Genomic DNA, 24,555 nt, shown 5'->3' with positions numbered 1-24,555 from the left:
GAGAGGAGAGAGAGAGAGAGAGAGAGAGAGAGAGAGAGAGAGAGAGAGAGAGAGCATACAAGATATCTAGTACCATTTTAAAATTGCTAGCAAGGCTTCTCGGGAAAACTCCGAACACAACAGCCATCACTTTACTATCAGTTCCACGTAATACTCAAAAGTTCGTTATGTTTGTATTAGCCAAACTCTTGGCAGCTAGAGAAGGAGGTCTAGTGACATTACCTTGTTTAATTAGTTCAATAATTCAACTACGAGTTTGCTTGCTCCTGTTTGTTGACTAGCTTCTCGCTTCTATCATTTCAGAGTTGAAAAGCTACTTTACATTTATTCGCTCATTGCTTAACTTAAATGTTTGTACAACACATCTGCAGTTCATTCTTCAAGACAAAAATGGTATTCTGGTGGTGAGGCAAGAGAGAGTACCAGCCTCTGTCATATCATCTGTTCAAAACTGCAGAATTCTCATCAAATTTAAAGACATTACTGTTGCTCATATTAAAAATACTGCCATAGTGGTCACTCTCAAATCTTACTTATGTTATGCTAAAGTAAAACATAAGTTCTGCATTTTAACAAAGCTAAATTCAAGTGCAGGATCTAATAAACCAGTAAGGGTTTTCTATAGCATTATTCCACGACTATAATTGGATTACGCTCATATCCTTGCGCAAAAAAAAAGAAGAAAAAAAATACCTTGGCGTTTATACGGCTCCAATTGATTTCGTTTTGGAAAGAATGCAGACCTACGCGCTAAACTCAACCACTTTACAGTAAATTTTAACGTGTTAGGCCTACAACACTACATGAGGCTTTTTATCATCCAACCAGCAAACATAGAATACCATAAACCTTGCCTTAATTAATTCATTAAAACTTAACATTTTCCAATGTTTTTAAAGTTTTGTATTACACCACCTGAAAACCCACTATATACCGGGGAATAGCACTCCCTCAAAGTGGCAAAAAAAGGGTTTCAACTTGGAATATTTTATATTTTTTCAAAAAATAAAATATCTTTTAGAGCCACGTAGAAAGTTAGGCTGTCCTCCTATGGTATTCCAATCGCCAACTTATCCCTCCAGCCGTCAGGTTTGTTTGGGTGAAGCATGAGTCATCATTCATAGCCTAAATAACCCTTGATGGGATACCCGAAAATTTCAACAAATCAATCACAATTCCGTCGTCCGAATGTGTAACCTCGATTAAGACCCTGGTTTCATCTGCTCTGCCACCACACCAGGGTAATAAGAAATGGGAGATTTAATAGCATTCTAATCTCATTTCCACATGCGACGGCTCATCCTGTTTTTTATGTCATCTCTGGCACAGGGCAATTCTTCTTAATAAAAAGAAGGCTAAAATATCTTTTACCTTTTTCTGAATTGAGAATATATAGAGGAGACGTTAACTGAATAAAACGTAATGCTGACGGAATACGAATAAATCACACAAACAATAATCCTAAGCAAAAGATTTTTAATATAAAAACATAATTGTTATCAAACATTCTGTATAATGAGAGAGAGAGAGAGAGAGAGAGAGAGAGGAGAGAGGAGAGAGAGAGGAGAGAGAGAGAGAGAGAGAGATAGATTCAACCTTTCCCATCCCTCCCCCTTTCCTAAATACAACATGGCAGTTTCAGCAATTTGTGGGAGATTGTGGTTTACGGCTGTACCTGTCAGGGTACCGCTCTCACCAGGGTATTACTACTCCCCTTCCCAATTACCTGAGGGACTGGGAGAGACCAAGTAGTCATTCGTTTGGTAATGCCCTTCAGTGTGACAGGATATATATATATATATATATATATATATATATATGTGTGTGTGTGTGTGTATATACATACACACACACACACACACACATATATATATATATATATAATATATATATATATATATATATATATATACAATACTACACAGTATATATTATGTATATATACACACATACATATATATATATACATATATATATTGTACATAATATATTTACATATACTTATGTAAACATGCGTATTATATATATATATATATATATATATATATATATATATATATATATATATATATATATATTATATATAATGTGTTGTGTGTGTGTGTTGTGGTGTGTGTGTATTTTCAACTGGTAAAAAAGACAGTTGGATCAATATGACCAGCATTACCCAAGACTATTGATTTTAATGTTTCTTCAGGTAACATGTCTATAATAGAAACTCTTGGTAATTTTAACCAGGTTGAACAAACAATAGACCACAAATAAACAAGCGTTCTTCTTCTAAGGCGGAAAGGTGGCTTTCGTAAAACTGGTTTCATCCCTGTCTGACCATGTCGACCCAAATACTGTGTTACATGCCTCGCGTAGAAACAGTTGTAACACTGAATCTCTGTAACAAAGTAGTGTTAACTATGAGGTAAAAAAAAAAAAGAAAATAAAAAGAAAATTCAAACCTTGCTCTACTCGTAATCTAAGTTACCTCATAAATCTTTCCAAAATCAAGATATAAAGGAAGGCCTATCGGTTCCAGGACAAGTTTCCAGGTGACACAAAATCACTCAATGTTGATGAATGTGCGTCCTCTAAATTTGCATATATTATGGGCGTAAAAGAGGTTTCCAACAGGTGTCCTTGAGCCTAATGCCCCCATAAATAATGAGAGATTATATGCTTCAAGAATAAATGAAGACGGAGGGTTTAAGGAATCTCTAGTAAGATGAATAAATCTTGAAACAAGAGTTTTCCTTCGATGTAGAAGAGGGCGTGACTGATTTTGTTAACCATTTCATAGAATTATCATAAATGAAGGTATCTGGTGAGAACGGCTTCAAAACTATGAAATATCCCTTCCTGCTGGTTCGTTTCCCTCCAGCCAGCAGAAACCAAAATCTGTTCTGTCTCTCCATCGCTGCAAAGGGTTTTGCAAAATTGAGTGCAATGGAATCGACCTGGAAGGCCTTAAAGATGACGGGAGATAAGGATCTGTGTGTGTATGTGATAGAGAGAGAGAGAGAGAGAGAGAGAGAGAGAGAGAGAGAGAGAGAGAGAGAGAGAGAGGAGAGAGAGAGAGAGATATATTATAATGGATCTTCGGGCCCATAAGTTGTAGAAGAGATAACGCCCAAAGAAAAACAATAGAAGAAATTAGTAAAATATTTAAGTGTTTTGAAGCAAGTAAGAAGGGAAGAGATAATCTCAAAACATCAAACAGTCTTTCGTTATCGTAAAGCCCACGGAGAAACACAGTGCTTTGTAAGCTAAGTAAAAGAAAAAAGGGGGAAAAATAAATGTTCTGGGGTTGGCTTCTCTCCATGAGAGGGAATTGGCTGATGTCGTGCCAATCCTTATCAACAACTTACATAGTTACAATAAACATTCGTCACTAACTCTCTACTAATTGTTACTAAATAGAAGTCAAACACGCTTATTCATGATGCATTTAACATATTCCTTATATAATACTACAACTTTCAATTCCGCTGCTTAATGCAATCGAGTCAATATTTACAAAACAAAATTACAAACATACAATACAAATGTTTCAATTTCGCCATAGGAAAATCTCGTTATAAAGATTACACAAAAACAGGTGTACGCTGTTATATGTATACATAATGTTACAGCTGAAATTTCAGTTGCTGAAAGGGCCTTGATACCACTGATAGATTTCATGCAAGAAAGAGCAAAGAGTGTATATCAAACTTGTGGCATATACAGGAATCTCTCTACGTGAGTATAATTAAAAGAAATAAAACCAAAAAAATAAAGACAAAATATTGAGGAAGAAATAATTGGTTGTGTTCCCTTTCACATAGGAAATCTTGTTTCTGATAATAAAAAATGTACCGCAGATATACAAGACTACTTTGATAGAAAGTAGTATTCACTACTTTATAACAATTCAATGGAACAAATCAATAAACACGTAACACTGCCAAAATACTCGTACATATCAAATGAAAGTCCCTTTCCTCAGCAGCTACATAACAAGGAGAAACCACCTGGAGTAAAGCCAGAAAGCAAAGCAGAACAATAATCATTCATTGTGGAAATAAATATTTAATCCTTCACTAGCATTCAGGTATCAAAACACTCAATCATTTTCGGCTTTAGTATGGATAAATAGAAGAAATTTCAAAGAGGGACCCATTCCTATATGGCGTACACCATGGATATATAATTGCCATAACTAGGATATCTCTTTCTCCCCCATGACCAGTTCTTCGTTGAAACTTCCTCCAAGACGATTTGCAAAGAAGGGGAAGCCTTCTCCTGTTGATTTATAGACGTTAAAAGAAAAGAAGAGAGAAAGAAATTTTCCCCAAAACCTGGCTATAAAATTGATTTCCCCACATCGAAGACGTCCACGAGTAATGAGAAAGAAAGGAGGGGAGGGAAAGAGGGGAATGATAGGAGAAAGACGAAAGGAGAAAAGGAAGCGGTTGCAGCTGCAGGATCTCCGCCCCTATTCCCGCTCCCAATGTCAGAATAATAGGAATAAACACGGCGACTTACAAAGGGAAAAATGTTGAGCGAGAAATCTGTTTGCGATGGCTGCAGAGTTAACCATTACCTTTTTTTACATCATTCTTCAACGCAGTGTTCGCTTTTTCTTAACCTGATTATTATCATAATTAAAAGGGAAGAAATTACCCCTTACGAGTGAAAATATAATTGATAAAAAAAATAAATTAGACATTTTTGTAATATTCTATTTGCTCTAACTGGGAATGAAGGTTCATAATTGTTTATAAATGCATCACTTTGGTTGAAGAATTGATATATAAGATCTTGAAATCACTTCGCATTGTTACAACATCTCTGTGTATGGACAAAGGTGTCTCCACTTTCACATAAAATTAAGAAATTTGGGGAAGATTTAAAGACTACTAAACAGTCTTAGCGTGTATCGGATCTAAATACTTCAAACTAGTTCGAGATCCTGATCTACAAATTGTACGGGCAACCATAATTTTTCCTTTAGAAGACGCAGGCTCGCTTCACAGGAAGGGATTGAAAACTTGCGGTTTCGAAATCAATGTAGATCAATGAGGCCCTTCACACGCTGCGGAAGAATAACCAGACAGTAGTGATTTCCAAACCACATCCACTGTTAAACCGTGAGGTACCGTACGGTTTAGAATAACTAAAAAGTTTATGGCGTCCTTCATGCGAGAGGTTTTTTCCCGTGCGGTAGACGGGGTTAAGCTGTTCCAGAGGGCAGGCGTTACTCTTCCGCTACTATTTTTCAGTGATTGATATAAATTGTGTTTCATCATCATCATTATTATTATTATTATTATTATTATTATATCCTCATTATTATTATTATTATTATTATTATTATTATTATTATTATCATTATTATTAGCCTATATGCTCATCGTTATTATTATTATTATTATTATTATCATCAGTACACACTGTAACAGCAGAGGTACACTAAACGAAATAAGATTATGATTATAATTTACAAGTGATAGTTTTCATTGTCTTATATGTTAGGTAAGTTAAATTATATCCAATATTTGATCGCGAGAGAGAGAGAGAGAGAGAGAGAGAGAGAGAGAGAGAGAGAGAGAGAGAGAGAGAGAGAGGGAGGGGGGGGGTCAGTGTGTTAAAAGAAATCAGGATGATTGATGCTGAAAAAGAATGTACAATCGGGTAGTGTAATGAGGATGGAGAAAATAACACAAAGAAATTAAAATAGGTACAATAGGTTACACGAAATCCACCCACTTGGAGTGTTTGCAAGACTATTACTATTATGATAATTATTATAATATTGATTATTATTATTATTATTATTATTATTATTATTATTATTATTATTGGGAGGGTCCACCACTTACGTAGTTGCTTCTTTTTAGTATCCAGTTCATTATATACCCAAAGATCACTTTCTTCTTTACGTCCTCCATCTTGACAAACAGCGACAGAATTGGGAATTCTTTTCACTGTTGTAGACGAACCGCTCGGCAAACAACCGCTCGTGTGAAGACCTACTTTTTGACATGCGGAAATACTACGCACGGATTCAATTTGCTCGTGTGGAACGGGTCTAATTCTTTATAGATCATCAGTAAGTTAATCGCCATGTACTTCATATTGTATGAGATTTCATGATTAATATTATTATCATTACTAGCTATGCTACAACACGGAAAAATAACTTAGTGGGGAAAAGAAATAAAGAAATAAATAAACTACATGCGAGGCAATGAAGAATATAAAATATCTTGAACCAGTAACAACGTTAAAATAGATCTTTCATATAATATATGAACGACTTATTTTAACGTTGTTAAAATAGTTCATTTTATCATATGATGATATGAACTATGAAGAGTGACTTATGTCGACCTGTTCGACTTGAAAACATTCGCTCGTTTGAACTTCTGAAGTTCCATGGATTCAACTCCCTCATTACGAAAAGCATTCTTCAACCTAGTCACAAACGAAATACAACCTTTATAATACTGTACAGTGTTTAGCCTTAAGTTAGAGAATGCATGAATGTTAGAATTAACTGCATACCTAGTACTACGTACAGAATTGTAAAGTCTGCGAAGATCTGAACGGAAAGGATGGTCAGAATTACTAAAATCTTATGAAAAATATGCATAAAGAACTAACATTACATTTAATGCAAGACATGTGTGCTTACAAACTGAGGTGGGTATCAAATATTACTGCCAAAAATTTTATTTCTCTTAGAATTGGATTTGAGTGTCACCTTATGTAAGATTTATAGATTTATGTCTTCTCACTACAATTTTTGTAAGACATTATTTCTTGATTATTTTCTATGCAGTCTGAAATCAAGAAGTGCAGTCCAAACTTTTTTTTGGAGTGGTGTTATTAAGAACTACTTGCAAGTTACGAGGATAATTTGAAGAGTGGTATATTGGGTCAGTAATGGATATATGGAATACCGAAGTAAAATGGGTACTGAATAAAACGAATAATGGTAGAGCACCAATTCCATCCGTCTCAAATTAAAATGATCAAGATACTAGCTACAGAGGGGGAAGAATGGATGTTGGAATTATCAAGAGCAATATGGGAAGAGGAAATAATGCCTAAAGACTGGAGGAGAGTCTAATGGAAGGCCTATCTATATTTCAGCAAAAAAATAATGTTGCGGAATGTAGTAACTATAGGGGAATTAAACTAACAGAGCATGGTTATAAAGTTTTGAGAAGGTACTAGATAAGAGACTGAGAGACATTGTAAAAATGGGGAAACAGCAGTATGGATTAAAGGGGGATAGGACTGTGGATGCCATCTTTTATAGTAAGGAAGCTAGAGGAAAAGAGGCTAGATGGAAAAAAGAAGCTCTTCTGTGCTTTTGTAGATTTAGAGAAGGCTTGTGATAGAATAACAAGAGAAGTGATGGCTTGGTGCTTGAAAAAAAAAAAACTTGGTTAGAATGGATCCGCATTAAGACCACTGTTTTTTGTGGTGGTCTTAGATTTGTTAAGTGAAGAGATCAGATGAAGTTGTGAGAGTTACTATTTGCAGATAATTTGGTGATTACCGCTGAAAAAGATGAAAGCTTTCATAGAAGGGTTTTAGAGTGACAAGAGACTTTCAAGATGTGTGGCTTGAGAGTAAATGTGGATAAGACTGAAGCTTTGGGGAGCAGTAAGTAAGGTAAGGACAGCATATCCACGCATTTAAGAAAAGGCTTAGTTAGAAAACAGGTGAAACAATTTAAGATACTTGGGATCTACTATAGGCTAGGTCAGGAGGGAGGATGTGAGGTTGAAGTTGAGAATAAAATAAAAGCAGCCTGGGGGAAGTGGAGTAGAGTAGTATGTGTAGTAAGTGATCCTAAGAAAATTCCAATCAAACTGAAAGTCAAGACCTACAGTATACCAGTAATAAGACCAAGCTAAAAGTCACGATCTATAGCACAGTAATAACACCAGTGTTAGTGTATGGATTGGAAACATGGGCTCGAAGACGAAAAGAGGAAAAGGCTCCGAGACTATATAATAAGTTCACACGAGATCCGAATAAATGAAGATATCAAGGCTTTCAAGAGGAAACTGGAGACTTTCTTATTCAACGAGCGCTTGGATAGTGACGATCTAGCAGTGAGTAACACGCATTGTGAAATGTTAAATGCTCTCGAATGAACATCATAAAACGACCTTGGAGAGTAACGTTCCCATGCTGTACAGGACCAGATAAGCAGCCCTTAAAGTAAGTAAAGTAAACTCATTGATTTACCAGATATGCCTAAAACTGGAGATGGCTTTTTTTATGGGGCACATCAGTTATTAAGATTTCCTACAGCTGCTCAAGATTCATATGGATTCTTAAGCACTTCAACCTATACTACTTGCTTGGTAGTTTGATTAGTCATGATTTTGGGTGATTCACAGGCCAGGAGTCAAGGAAATTTTCTTATTTACACAAAAATTAGAATCGGTGTACCTGCAAGTGAACTTGCCTGTAGATTGTTTGCAGGGGAAGCATTTTTGGACTGACAAACATTGATCATTGTTTATTTTTTATTTATTTTGGAGGGGTTGAACTTTCCAGTGCACGTTATTTCCTCTACATATGCTCCATATGTTCCGTATAGGAATCTGGTCTTTTTGTTTAGGTTTGCAATTTTGGGTAGTCCAACTATTTGCTATTTTTAGTGGATCTATTTAAATAAATGTTTAGAAAATAATTTAGGTATACCAAAAGCACTGCTATACTACGTTTTTTTTTTTCTTTTTTTTTTTTTTTGGGGGGGGGGCAAACCACATTTTTGTACCTGAAAAAGCTTTCAGAATAGAATTCTCCTGGTGATTTGTTTTGGGGGAACTTGATGATGAGTAGGTGGAGTTTTCAGCATTCTGAAATTTAGCACTTATCAAAGAATGAGAAGTATTCAAACTATTAGTTGAATCTGGGGTATTGGATACTACACAAACAAAAGCTGAATCAATACCTAATAGTTTGTTTTCTAGCTGCACCAAAGGTAATATGTTTGCTATGCTATTGGCAGTTTCAATTTTAGATTGTTCTATGTATTAGGAACATTATCTTGAGTTTGGATAGTGAACGCCCTTGCAACAAGGATAAACACTTGTTTGCTGTACAATCTACACAGTATCATGGAACTTGAGCAGAAAAACATCTTTTTCAATTAGTATATTTAACATTTACATGTACTAACTCATAAAACTTAAAACATTGCATTGGTCGTGGGTGAATTTTTTCTTAACATCAATCTTAAAGCCTCCAATCTTGTTATAGTAAAGTAGTATGGTATTGAACATACTACTAAAATGACAAACAGTAGGAGGAACCTCTCTTCAGTATACCCTCTACTGAAAACTCATAGAAACACATTATTCCCTTTGCATGGCTAAAGGTGCGGTGAGGAAAGGCACTCAGGATAACAACTGAAGGAGTGTGTGTAAAATTACTCAATAATACTGTTTGAGTTTCATTGGCAGCTTTGACCTGGAAATTATGACCATAGCGTTTCAAGTTTCCTTGCGGAATAGTACCAACTTTCTTTTTCAGGCATTCATAGGCCTTGATAATATTATCATGTCATTCCTAGTATGAGGCAACCTACCAAATAGTTCAGGTACCATCCCAAGAATAATTTCCTAAACTTCATCATACAAGGAAGAACACAAGGGTACATAATCAAATTATAAATCTAAAATGCTTTTAAAACAATGATATTTCACTCGACAGGAAATATCAGAATCTTTACCATTTTTTTTCATATTAGAAAAAGCATTCTTACCTTCGGAAGGGTGTGCATATGTGATGTAAGCCTTAACAAATTACTAACGCTACAGAGTGAGAAATATTTAGCCAATACACAAGCGGAAAAAAAAACTTCCCCGACATAGATGGGGAGGAGGAGGTAGAACCAAATGGCCCACACGAGAGCAAAGAATTTAATTTTGGGAGCATTAGAGGGAGGGGAAAGAGGGACATAGGACACAGAGGAGTTAACTGGCTTTCTTACATTTAAGATGACCATTAAACATGTCTTCTCCAATATCTGAGAGGCGTTTTTGTGGCACTTCCATGTTTTTTTTTTTCTTGTCTTTTTTTTTTCATTTGCAGAATAACGACAATTATTATTATTGTAAAATAGCCAACGTCTAACTTCATGAAATTAGCTGAAAATCAATAAAGAAAAAAGTCCTGGTCGGTACGGGAGGTAACGCCCCAGATCTCCTAAGGAAGTTCCTCTAAGTATATCGTAACGGAATAAATCCGCGTTTAAGTTTAATGCATAATAACATGTGTACCAAAGCTGTCCTCTATATTTACATGGAGGTGCAGAGGTCTCTGAAAAGTTATTGAATTTAAGTAGTCATTTAGTGAGTATATGTATTGAAGGGAGGTAATGCTTAATTACTGCACTAAAATGGAGGAAAAGCTTCATAAGCACAACATAAAAGGAAATGGAGAGGAAGACTTAATAGCATTCTAGCAAGACTAATTAACAACATACATGTTAAACACTCAAAAGGAATATTTATCCTCTTGATTTTCAATAAGTTTAGCATAGTAGCAATAAAACTGTGACCTCGACAAAGTTCACGGAAATGTATCAAATTAGTAACAAATCTATATTATGCTCGTAGGAAGAAGTTGTCGTTGTTAGTTGTTGCAAAGGGCATACAAGACATTTAAAAATAAAGTAGTCAAATGAAATAGCTCAAAGTCTACTAAGATTTCCATATAACCAGACAGCTTCATTATAAAAGATATAGTCACTTCAAATGTATGGTAACAATGAATTTAACGTTAAAAAATTACGCATCATTCCCACTGAATTTTAATGACAAAAAGGACCTATTCTTTTTAATATTCTCTCTCTCTCTCTCTCTCTCTCTCTCTCTCTCTCTCTCTCTCTCTCTCTCTCTCTCTCTCTCTCTCTCTCTCTCTCTCTCTCTCTCATATATATATATATATATATATATATATATATATATATATATATATATATATATATATATATATATATGCATATATATATATACACATATGCATATACACAACGACAAAACCAAACACACCCACTGACTAAATGACAGCTTTAATCATGAAAAAGGTGGAAGATGACGAGCAGACCAAAAGTTTGATAGCTAATTTTGTCAAAAGGTTTCGCTGATAAATCTGCTGTGGGGAAGGAAGATCCCAGAAGTTGATAAAAACTTTACACTTTTACATTTTTTAATAAAGGATCTTCGATAAAATATATTTCACAAATTAGTTGGTCACAATGGAGTAGGTGTTAAAGAAAGGACGGAAAACGAAACTTCATACACATGAGGTAAATATGGATAAATATATTCGGCGCTAAGAATAATCTTTAAGGTACTGGCGACAAATCTTATTTACAAAATGACAGGAAAATTACATTCACAGTAATAAACAGGATATTTTAGAACTCCCTCTTAATTAATGAACAGCAGAGCATATTTCTTACGTCTGGTCTTCCTTTCTTCTGAAGTTATACTGTAAGCTTAAAAACTACCACATATGAAGTCACATGTAGGTACGAAGTGCAATGATAGAAAAAGAAGCCTTTTTGTTGCTTCGTATTCTCTCTCTCTCTCTCTCTCTCTCTCTCTCTCTCTCTCTCTCTCTCTCTCTCTCTCTCTCTCTCTCTCATGTGTTCTATCATGAAACCTATACCTAATTTCCTTTTCCTAGCATTCGTACTTTTCTCAAGGATAAACGCCTTCGCTGACTATAATAAACTAAGTCTCGTCTTTCTTTTTACCTTAACCTTTTTTACTTCATCATTCTAACGAAACGTTGCATGTAGGTAGGTCTGGAAAATGAATAAAATACAAAAGTATCAGAGAGAGAGAGAGAGAGAGAGAGAGAGAGAGAGAGAGAGAGAGAGAGAGAGAGAGAGAGAGAGAGAGAGAGAGAGAGAGAGAGTTTCATGATATTTAATTTAAAATTATATTAAGAGCCAAAAAAACACTGACCAAATACATGTGCAATTTCTAAGAACGCTTCAGTGATGCCTAAATTGGTTTCTCCTCCCCCGTGTGAAACTTTAGACATTATTACACTATTCTATGGAATGCAAAGACTGATACACATATTATATATATATATATATATATATATATATATATATATATATATATATATATATATATACATAGAGAGAGAGAGAGAGAGAGAGAGAGAGAGAGAGAGAGAGAGAGAGAGAGAGAGAGAGAGAGAGAGAGAGAGTATTTATACGATATAAACTTTTTTCCTATGAGAGCCTGTCTCTAGATGGTACTACTCTTCTCAAATAAATCAAATGTTTTTTGGATAAGATTATTACCCCATTCACCCGAAAAAAAAGACCCTGACCCAATAAGCTCGAGGAGCTCACTAAAGTTCCGCCATCATCTGGCATTTCTTAGCGATCGTCCACCCAAAAGATATTCAAGTGTGTATAATTGCGCGTCCGAAATATTACTAAAGAAAACCTAAGAATAAAAATTAATTGAAAAAAAAAAATGCTCTATCCACTTAAAAAATCGGTCGACCTTAGCCTTTTGCTGTACTTATATGTGTATCTGAGTGCAAGGAACACGAATTTTCTCTTAAAAACTGCACAGCAATATAATCGCAAAAAGCATTATCAATTATGAATAAGAACCAATTAACACCTTTAAACAAGAAATTCATGTAAAACACCATATGTAATTGGACGAAATATTTCCAACCAATCACAGCGTTAACATACATTAGGAGAATCCAGTCTTCCATTATCGTAAAGGTGACAACAGGGATCTACCGTCTCATGTAATTATTACACATATAATTTCCAAACAAGTATCTACGAAGCTACGAACGGGATTCCTTACCATTTAATTAAATACTGGGAGATGTAATTTCTAGACACCACAGAAGACTAGTCACACGTTGATACCGGCCTCAACAAGATAGCTTCCTGCTCTAATTGCTCTTCTAAACGAAAGATTTTGTTCTCCCTGTAGTAGCTAGAACTATTACAAACTCCCTCTCTCTCTCTCTCTCTCTCTCTCTCTCTCTCTCTCTCTCTCTCTCTCTCTCTCTCTCTCTCTAACATGCTAGATCGTGATGAGATCACGAACTCGATTTTTTTTCATGAAAGCGGTCCCCGCCTTTTTGGTGAAAATGAATGAGAGTTTGTGATTGAGTACGAGTGTGTATGGGTGTGTGTTTGTGTCTGTGTGATTGATGATAATCATATATATGAACATTTAAAAAAAAAATCAAATGTTATACTTAAATTTACAAAAACAGTTCCCTAAAGAACAATGAACATAAATTTTTTTTAAATAAAAATATATACCAAAGAAAGATTACAAGGAAATAACACATCATCTCCTGACGAAGCAACTATGTCTAATCTAACTAAGGATTTGCAATCTCGTCAATCAACACCTAACTCCCTTTAACAAGATAAGAAATGAAATAGACAACTAATTAATTATAGGTAATTGATTTCTCAATAATTGAGTGGAAGAGAACTAAGGACTTAAAAGACACTTAGTATATAGTTGTAATTCTATTTTTGGTCTAACTCAATTGTGTGGAATAGTGACCCAATTCCTCTTTTTCCTGTACCTACTCATGGCTATTTTCTTCCTAGTTTTTCATTGATTCTTATCCGGCCGTCTTATGAGTTACGACACAAACAAAGCTAGATCAAATACCTGAATAGGATAAACATCAAAACATATAATGTCTAAAGTCAGTTGCTTTTCATGGTCATCATCATCATCATCAGCCGTTACTAGTCCACTGCAGGATAAAGGCCTCAGACTTGTCCTTCCACTACCGTCTGTTTATGGTCTTTCCATGCAAATCCAGAATCCAAAGTTTTCTCATAGTCTATAAATGCCATATTTAGTGGTTTGCCATACTCTTGATTATTCCATTACCTATATATGTCCAGGTAGTGAATACCCGGTTTAAAGCCTACCTGCTCTGTTGGTTGATTGAAGTCTACCTGTCTGCCTATTCAGCCTAATATATCTTTGCAAACATTTTGTACATTACCGAGAGTAAACTTATTAGGTGGTAATTTTTCAGGTCTTTTGTGTCTCCCTTTTTGTGAATTAATATAAAGACAAAGTTTTTCCAAGCTGTAGGCAAAGAGCATTCTTGCAGTGATTTTTGTGTAAAGTTCAACGAGTTTTTCTACTACGAAATCTCCCCTATCTATTATCAAATCAATTGTTAGGCCATCTTCTACAGCTTAGCCTCTTTTCATACCTTTATACCTTTTAATACTTTCTTTACTTCTACTGTTAATTTTGGTGCCGGCTCAGGTGTTTCATTATTTCTATCGGCAAAGTTATTTTTTATATCACTATTGTATAGCACTGTATAGAAGTCCCCTGCAATTTTTATCACTCCATCTGTTTTATTGATAATATTTGAATTTTCATTCTTCAAAGCAAATATCTGTTGTCGCCCTGTTCCAAGCCTTCGATACTTCTATCTTTCTTAAAGGTTTCCTGAATTTTGGTTTTATTGTGTTTTCGAATATCTTCGGTTTTTAGTTTGGTTATTGTTTTGGATTCTATTTCATCTCTCTTGGATTTTATCCTCATTTCCAATCTTTTCTTTATTATGTTTTGTTGATTTCTGATAGGTTTCCTTGACCTTGTTCAGGAACTTTTCCACCGATATCTTGTGCTGATTCCGTTACAAATTTTATGAAATTACTGTATTTCTTCTTTACTTGCTTCCATTTCATCATGTAGCTGGGAGTACCTATTCTATATTTCTAAACTAAACTAATCAGATATTTCTCTCATTACAGGAATGCTTATTTTCTTTCTTAAAATTGTTTTTCTCTTCCTTTCCATAGACCTGGACAAATTTTACTTCTCACCATTCTATGGTAGTTTGACTCTAAATTGTGTAATGCTGTTATATCTTTTACAAAATTTGCTTTTTCACCGAGAATAAAATCTCGTTTCCGTTTCTCCATCTAGGATTTTCTTTATCCATTTTCTGTGTTCTTTTTTATATAAAAAGGATCTTCATGATTTTAAGAATGATTCTTTCAGCAAATTTTACAAGCACATCTCTGTCATTTCTTGCGTCTACTCCAAATTTACTTATTGCTAATTCTCCTCTCTTCTTTTGACCTATTTTATTATTATTATTATTATTATTATTATTATCATTATTATCATTATTACTTACTTACTAAGCTACAACCCTAGTTGGAAAATATGATGCTATAAGCCCAGGGACTCCAACCGGGAATATAGCCCAATGAGGAAAGGAAACTGGGAAAAGTAAAAATATAAATATTCAACAAAACAAGAGAAAGATAAATAAAATAGAATAGTGTACCTGAGTGTACCCTCAAGCAAGAGATCTCTAACCCAAGACAGTGGAAGACCATGGTAAAGAGGCTATGGCTTTACCCGATGTTTTGCTTTTGTAGTGTCGTTCTCCTAGAAGAGCTGCTGACCATAGCTAAAGATTTTCTTCTACCCTCAACAAGAGGAAAGTAGCCACTGAACAATTACAGTACAGTAGTTAACCCCTTGGGTGAAGAAGAATTGTTTGGTAATCTAATAAGAATATGTGCACGCAAAAGGAAAATGAATCGTAACCAGAGAGAAGGATCCAATGTAGTACTGCTGTCTGGCCAGTCAAAGGACACCCATAACTCTCTAGCGGTAGTATCTCGACAGGTGGCTCGTGCTCTGGCCAACCTATAACCTACATTGAAATAATCCAAAACAAATGTAAATCAAGCCCTTCTTTTTTTTTTTTTTTCTTTTCAAAAATATCTCCAGATCTTCATAAAAATTGTTTCTATTTCTTCCTCTCTAGGGGATGTTGTTGGAGCATACGTCTAAATGATCTTCAATTTACACTTCTTATTTTCATGGTAGTGCAGATAAATTACAAAAGATTTTCTAAATTAAATTGAGACGTTTCACAAGATCGTTGTTCTCTCATGCTACAGAGCAGCAAGGCCTTGCAGTACAAGTCAGTTTTTAAAGTTTTATGACAATATATATTTCTATGAATCACATTACATCTATAAATCTATTCTAACTTCAATAATCAATTGAGAAATCAATGAAAGACAAAGAAATCTACTATGTTTTGTAGGATTATTAGAAGCACTGAACATCTATTTGTCAACAAATCCGTTTATATACAAACAAAAATATTAGATGCAAAAAACAAACCATCATAGCAGGTAACATAAAAAAGGTGAGAAAATAAGTTCCAACAGCATGGCATTATCGTAATTAGGTTGCATCCATTCGATATTAACAAGTGTTGACATTATGAAACCGAGGTATCAGACGCGAAAACCAACGACCTCAATATCCACGTGACACTAACACAATTCACCAACTTCCCATTCGGTCGGCCAATTTATTCTTTATTACTCATAAAAAGAGTAAAATACATCTAAAGATATATCTGTCATCAAACCTTCGAAAGGAATGGCATGGTTAGGCAAGGGCTAATTTGGTAACTAACTAAACTGAAATTAACGAAATGAACTTTCATACCTTGAAAGAACGGTACATGCTGGAAAATATGTATAAAATATTCATATCTTTATAATTAGATTCAAGTTTTTAGCAATTAAAATGGAGGAAAAAAAACAGCGAAAGAGGCCAAAGGTGAAGGAACGACTGATAAAATAATTAATCATTTAAAATTCATATCAGTGATTGATACAACCATTAGTAAACATGTATACGAGAGCAAATTATTCAAAAACGAATCTGTTACTATTATGTGTATGACTATAAATGTACCCGAGGGACGGGGAGTTAGGCGTGACCGAAAATAAACAAATAAATAAATAAATATATAAATAAATAAATAAACAAATAAATAAATATATATATATACATATATATATATATATATATATATATATATATATATGCCAAACGCGTTCTCTTTAATACTGGTATATATATTTATAACACCAGCAGTTTCCCTTAAACTGGATGCGTCTTGATAAGAAAAACAACACAAGAACTTAAACCCTTGAGCTACTAAATTGCAGATGAAATACTGAGATACGTGTCAGCAAAACCTTCCTAAACGTTAGATGCATAATAAAACTACACCAGCAGCTCACGACAAATGCGTCAAACTCTTATCCCTACTTTCCCCAACTCTACAGCAGCTTCACCTCTTCTAGGTTATCAAGACCACTCCTCTTTCACATCGTATATGAAGAGTTTTCTTGGTCGTCTTCGTCCTTTCCCCTAACAATGCTCGCGGTTTTGTATGGTTTAGGTCTCACACTGGACGAGGTCATGGAGATACTAGCCCCAAAACCTGGACTATTATTGGATTGATGGATATATATCATTATCATCAGCCGTTGCTGGTCACCTGCAGGGCAAAGGCCTCAGAAATGACTTTCCACACGCATCTGTTTATATTCTTTCGATGCAATTCTATACCCGCAAATTTTCTTAGCTCATCAATCCATTGTCATCTTTCCCTTCCCTTGCTTCTTTTGCAATCTCTCAGTACTCATTATCTTATTCATAATGCCCATTATTATCTGTCATTCTCATTATTTAGCATGCCCATATCCATTTCATTATTAGAATATCCTCTACTTTAGCTTGCTCTTCTATCCATGTTGCTCTTTTTCAGCCTCTTAGTTACTCGCATCATTATTCTTTCCATAGGTCGTTGAGTTGTAACTACCTTATAATCTAAGGCTTTAGTAAGGCTTCAAGTTTCTGATGCGTAAGTTAATACTGCTACGACCATCTGAATAAATAATTTTCCTTTACTATTCATAATCTCATTTTGCTTACCAAACGCTCTCCATTCCATGCTTATACTTCTTTTATTTCGGACTTGTGTCCTGGAGAAACACTTACTGTGTGTCCTAAGACCGTATATACATAAAAAATCTCTAGAGGTTTGTCCATTACCCTTATTTGTTGTCTGAATTATTATTGAGCATTATCTTAGTTCTACTCATATTCATTTTCAATACTAAATTTCTGTTTTCTCTCTTCAAATCTTCTGTCATCATTTGCAATTACTCCTATAATACACTAAAAAGTACTATGTCATCTTAAAATCTTAAGTTGTTAAGATATTCCACATTAATGTTAATTCCTTCATTATCCCAATCTAAATTCTTAAAACTTTCTTATAGGCACGCTGAGAATATTTTAGGAGTGTGAGGAGTGATGAGGTCTCCCTTTCTCAATCAGAGATTTATCACTATTTTTATGTAGTTTAAGGATTATATATATGTGTATATATATATATATATATGTGTGTGTGTGTATATATGTGTATATATATATATATATATATATGTGTGTGTGTGTGTGTGTCTGTGTGTGATTACATACATAACAGAATTATCATAATTTTTACACGATTAAACCCTTCTTCTTTCAAGAAATTAGAGTGTTGACGTATATTGCAGCTAAAAGAGAAAAGAATATTGGAACTTGAAAAATATTATTTACCTTGAATATAACAGACTAAGAATAATTGAAAGGTTGACATGTATTAACGTACAAAGACCGAAATGGTATTAAGACAGCTTTAATGAAAGGATGGATTTATTATTATTATTATTATTATTATTATTATTATTATTATTATTATTATTATTATTAGCTAAGTTAAAACCATAGTTAGTGAAGCAGGATGCTATAAGCCCAAGGGCTCTAACAAGTAAAATAGCCCAGTGAGAAAAACAAATTAGGAAATAAACACAATAGTGTGCCTGAGTGTACCTTCAGGCAAGAGAACTCTAACCCAAGACAGTGAAAGACCATGGTACAGAAGCTATGGCACTCCCAGAGAATGGAGAACAATTCTTTGATTTTGGAGCGTCCTTCTCCTAAAAGAGCTGCTCACCTATCTAAAGAGTCTCATTTAACCTTACCAAGAGGGAAGTACCAACTGAAAATTTACAGAGCTGTAGTTAACCCTTTGCGTGAAGAAAAACTTTTCGGCTATTTAAGTGTCGTTAGATCTATGAGGATAGAGGAGAATGTATAAAGAATAGGCCAGACTATCCGGTGTATGTGCAAGCAATACGTACGCATGTGTTGATAAATATATATGTATAAATTTGGTTGAACACATGCCTTTTTCCTCTCAGAAGGGATAGTGTTAACTCCACAATTGTCAACATCTTGGCTTCAGCATATTTTATGGCATCAGGTTATTAACTCCTATCTTGGTTATGACCACTGATTTATAATGGAACTACTAGACGCATAATGAGGACTGGCACTAAGCTATGAAATACGTAAAGCTTTTTAATAAACTTATGCCTGTTCATTTTCTGTTGCAGTTACTGTAACTAAGATGACATTCTTTATTAGATTTTCGAGTTCATACAAATGTATGAATTTTTCAATACTCGGCTATTTCTTCACTGGAATGGCTCCAGATGAAAGTAAACGATGGTTACAGTACCATTCATAGATTAATTAGTGAACCCTTGAGGATGAGCCTCTCGTGTAGCACTCTTCCGAACATCAATAGATAAAGGACTTCTTTTCCAATACCTCTTTCACTTCGCTATCCAGCGTCTCCGATATCTCCAACGCCGCTCCCTACCTCCTCATGTTGAAGAATGCTACGCTTTTCTCAAACCTACTGCTCTCCATTCCTTGCATATGGGCAAACCTTCTCAAGACTGCAAATTTGCCTTGAGAAAGGGCCTTGGAGCATGCCCTTCTTACAATCTCCAATGCTGTACAGAAATCCCTTGAATGTGGACAGCATTGGCCTTGATTTTAGGCTTTGACCGCGTAATCATGAGGCCCTTGTTTTCAAACTCAAACAGTAGGGAATAGGAGGTCTTTTCTTAGCATCATTAATGAATTTTTAAGAAATCGTTTGCAAAGAGTTCTTCTTGATGGGCACCATAATGAGTATTGGAATGTGATATCTGGTGTTCCTCAGGGTAGTATTTTGGCCTATTACTGTTACTACCATATACACATGTTGTTTGGCCTAGAAAACCAGCTCGTTGCATGTGCAAATGATGCTACTCTCTTTACCTCTATTCTATCTCCTGAATGTAGATCTTGGGTTGCTGAATCCCGTAATAAAGACCTAGCTAAAATTAATATTACATGGTGCAAATTATGGGGCTTGACGTTGAACCCTAACAAAATTCAAAGTATGATTATTAGTAGGTTGAGGAGAGTAGCTCCTTAATATCCAGATCTCTGCACTGATAATGTTTCTTCAACTCTATCTGACTCCTTTAAAATGTTAAGTGTGATTCCTGATTTAAAATTTACTTTTTAGAAACACATTCAGTCTGTTTCCTCTTTAATTGCACAAAAAAATTAGCTTATTGACGAAGTCCTTCAAGATTTTCGTGATTAATCTATTCTGAAGAAGTGTTCATTTCTTTCAGTTTGCCTAGTTTTGAGTATTGTTCTCCTGTCTTGCCTTCAGCTGCTGAATGTCATCTTAATTTGTTGGTCAAGAACTTACGGTCTATCAAATTTCTTATTTTGTATGAGATTTTTCATAACCTTGACCATGCTTTCCATTCAGATGTTCCCATACAATACCCTCCTGCTCATAATAAATCAAATCTCGCATGGTCCTTGCGATACAAAACTCTAAAAGACCTGTTTTGTGTAGTTTTTTTAACGTATATTGTAAATATAGAATCATTTTTACTAATATTAGATTTGGTTAAATATCCACTGAAACTTTACCTTTTTGTTTCAATACTCCTTACGAATAATGAAATTCATAAATCTGAATTGCCCACCAGCGAATGTGTACCCCTACCAGATCCGAGTTTCTGTCAAATATGGTGAATCCATTTCCTCAGCGAAATCTTCATGATGCCCATCAAAAGTTAATTAACCAGAGTTGATACTAGGACGAATGCGTTCATCTAGTGTCATCCAAAATCGTGCAGCACTTTTCCCGTCATCCTGCTGGCAGGCAGACAGACGGTCAGAAAGACGAACTGATAGAAAAATGCAAACTTTTTTGAGAAGGCACAGACAAGCATATACATCGACGCAAATCTAGATTCTTATTGCGAATAAATCAATCAACCACCACCATAACTTTACCAAAACTCAGGATATAACTGCAATATGGATTCTGACACAAATATCTGCTTCATTTTTAACGGGGAAATGGATTTCCCATTTAACGACGGTCGCCCGTCGACCCGCTAAACGTAAGTATGACACTATTTATGAACATATTTCCCAGGCGCTCTATTAATTAAATTCCGCAGCAGGCGTCACCGTCACCGTCAATACCGGCGAATACCGGAAATAGCTTGTGGCACAAAATATGATAAGTGTGACTTCTATATAGATGTCTGAGTACAAATTGCGCACTATTCATGTTTATATAATAAAATTATATATATCTAAACCTATCTTCAAAATAGCACAGCTAAAACTACACAACACATGTTTACTGTATTTCATTCATCAAAATCTAATTAACATGCAAAAAAAGATATATACAAAGATTTGGATACACGAGTTTTTGTTTTATAAACACGGCCTCAAACTATTCTTCTGCTTATAAAAGTACTCACGAATTCTGGATGCAATACTTAAAATACGATCTCAAACAACATAAAATAACACGTATAGAGGTATGCGTACCTGGGCAAGGAAAGCTTGTCATACCTCGCAAATCCACCATATATAGCCTATACGCACAAACAACAAATTTAGCCGTTTCTAGTCCACTACAGGACAAAAGCTTCAGACATGGCCTTTCATGTCTAGGTTTTGGACAGTTTTCACCACTACACTGGCCAACTCTGGTTTGGTGATGGTGGGAAACTTTTGTCAGAAATATATATATATATATATATATATATATATATATATATATATATATATATATACACACACACACACACATATATATATATATATATATATATATATATACACAAACACACACACACATATATATATATATATATATATATATATATATATATATACACACACACATATATATATATATATATATATATATATATATATATATGTATATATATATATGTGTGTGTGTGCATATATATACTGTATGTGTGCATGAAATATCACCCAATTCAAATTTAAATATTAATATAATTATATGAACTATTACCCAATATAAATTCCAATATTAATATAAATGTGTAAGTACACAGATACACAGGCTTCCAACGAAGCAAACCTTTCTTCGCGAACCCCTTGAAAAGGTGCATAATAAAATCCCTGCGTTGCTGCAATGGACCATAAAAGCAATACGTTGCAAGGGCCTCATTTCGCACATAAGTGGCTTGAGGCTCACATTACAAAACAATAACCGTGACCAGAGTTTATCTTAGTTTCAATAATTAGAAAACCCACACTAAAAGAAACTACCATAAAATATGTAGATAAATGAAAAGTCAATAATTCATTACACCTACAAATATTTGGAAGTTGAGTTTCTAGCATACGCAGCGTTTCAACCTCCTACACACTTACTCATTTACGCATATATTCTTTCACTGCTAAAGTGGAAAACATCATTAAAATAAACTTCTTGGACGACCAAATCATGACATGTTAACCAGGTGTAGTTCCGAGATATCCGCAGAGCACGTATCTCCTCTGTCTCCTGGTTTTTGGAGGCCTAACAACGTTTGGCTTGTTAATTATGGAGATTTCTTAACTTTCCTTCTCGCTTTCGTCTTAAAAAATCATAGTACTTGAATAGTTTATACATTCACAGTGTAGCGATCTTCAAATTGAATTAACATATCGAACATAACAACTGTACACATCAAAATGATTGAATCCATTAGTATGTGCGTAGCCACTGGTAATCACCACATTATATACGAATGTAAATAAGGAATAAGCAACACATGCACTCATCCACTAAGATCAACGCCACTTCTTTTTTAAAATTGCACGACTGGTGCCAACACAATACACGAGGGATATTCAAAACCTTTTATCCCCTAAAAAAACTGGTTTTCCAAAGCGTCACTTGCGACGAGGGCCTTCCCTCCCGTCTTACTATAAAGATCGTGTTCCCCTCACATCAGAGCAATAATAGGACGTGATCTTTTCTCGACTATTGAGGGGGGGGGGGGGGGGGTGTCATGATGAGGGAAGTGGCACATCCAGAAAGGGGATCAAAAATTGGAGAATGACACTGCCAAACATACTCTATTCGTCCTGCTGGTCTTGGCAATGGAGGGCCACTCCCCTTATTAGCTTTTCGAATTCATTATTTATCATTTAAACAAGCGAACGAATACGATCACTACGAGGCCTAAAATACCCTTACAGGAGGAGCCTGTAAGCCCGGTCACCATACCGTGAGACAAGCCCGATGAGGGCAACGATGGTTGCTGTAAGCAAAGACGAGGGAAATGTCTTAATATCACTTTGAGAGAGGTGTACAAGTGAGGGCAACACGGACGAGAGCAGAGAATACTCCCCTCGCTGGCGGCGGTCGTGAGAACACTGGTGAGGTAGAAGAGCCAGAGAATGAGACTCCCCTTGGGCCCCACCATCTGTATGTGGTGTGTGTGCGTGTGTGTATTTGTGCGTGTGTGAGTGAGGGGAAGTGAGGGATGAAGGCAGAGGGTTGCGCGCGCATGAGAGAGAGAGAGAGAGAGAGAGAGAGAGAGAGAGAGAGAGAGAGAGAGAGAGAGAGAATTGGGAAGGGTGAGATGGGGAGGGCACCACACGCGCACAGGTTTTCTAGTTACCCACCTACTCGGCCACCTCAATGGCATTATGATTAATACCGTTCCTCGAAACATCATGATTCTTGGTAAGAATGTATCCAACATTTTCTCCCAATTTCGATATGACGTGTGACTAAAAATAATCAAATACAAGTGAAAAATACTTACACAGAAGGGACATCACACACAGTCGTCCATCATGATGTAATAGAAATAAAAATGGTATTCCGTGAGTCTCAACAAAGATATTGACAGTAACTTATTTTGTTTATAAACAACCATAAAACATATAACTTTATTTCGAACATAACCAGGTACAAAAACAAAGACTTTACGTATGTCAAAGGAAAGTTTAAAGCCATACCTAAAGTGATCTTTAAAAGTTCTAAACAAGGTTATGCCATCCGTAATGATAATTACATTGGAAGGCAACAACAATTACCTTAGTGCCAAACTACATTAGCATACATTTTCTCCGTCATAAAGCACAGGCGCACATTATATGGCCGCTGACTGCGCCCACAGCAATCCTTGGCGCACCACTGAGGGATGGTCGATTAAGGATCACATACCACGGTGTGAATATTCACGAATAGGCTTTTACAAAATACAATATTACCAAACGATTCCCATTAAGTTTTTGGTTTTGAAGTGTTTTCGTTCCATAACGGAAAACTTGTTCGAAAAATAATTCCCTGATTACCCTGCTTTCGCTATCATCGGAAATAAGTGTGCATATACCCCGCGCACACAACACAGACACACAAACGGTTTTCATGTAAATTTATGGTAGTTCTTTACGGATGCAAAGAGACAAAACTAGCTTTTCCAAG

General features: G+C 35.3%; 1 protein-coding gene across 14 annotated transcripts in view; it reads right to left on the bottom strand.

The window, feature by feature from the left end:
* The window catches only part of KrT95D (phosphofurin acidic cluster sorting protein KrT95D), a 396,291-nt gene extending 372,790 nt beyond the window's left edge, over window positions 1–23,501 (bottom strand). For 12 of the 14 annotated variants that reach the window (XM_068392357.1, XM_068392366.1, XM_068392358.1 and 9 more), the window contains exon 1: window positions 23,347–23,501. The gene's annotated coding sequence lies outside the window, so the exon portion shown is untranslated. The remainder of the gene's footprint in view (window positions 1–23,346) is intronic. The other 2 variants (XM_068392370.1, XM_068392371.1) reach the window with 1 other exon arrangement.
* Window positions 23,502–24,555: the final 1,054 nt, after the last annotated feature.

This window comes from Palaemon carinicauda, chromosome 18, assembly GCF_036898095.1.
Source record: "Palaemon carinicauda isolate YSFRI2023 chromosome 18, ASM3689809v2, whole genome shotgun sequence".
Lineage (NCBI taxonomy): Eukaryota > Metazoa > Arthropoda > Malacostraca > Decapoda > Palaemonidae > Palaemon > Palaemon carinicauda.
The sequence above is the reverse complement of the archived record's forward strand: the minus strand, read 5'-3'. Positions and strand labels throughout refer to the sequence as shown.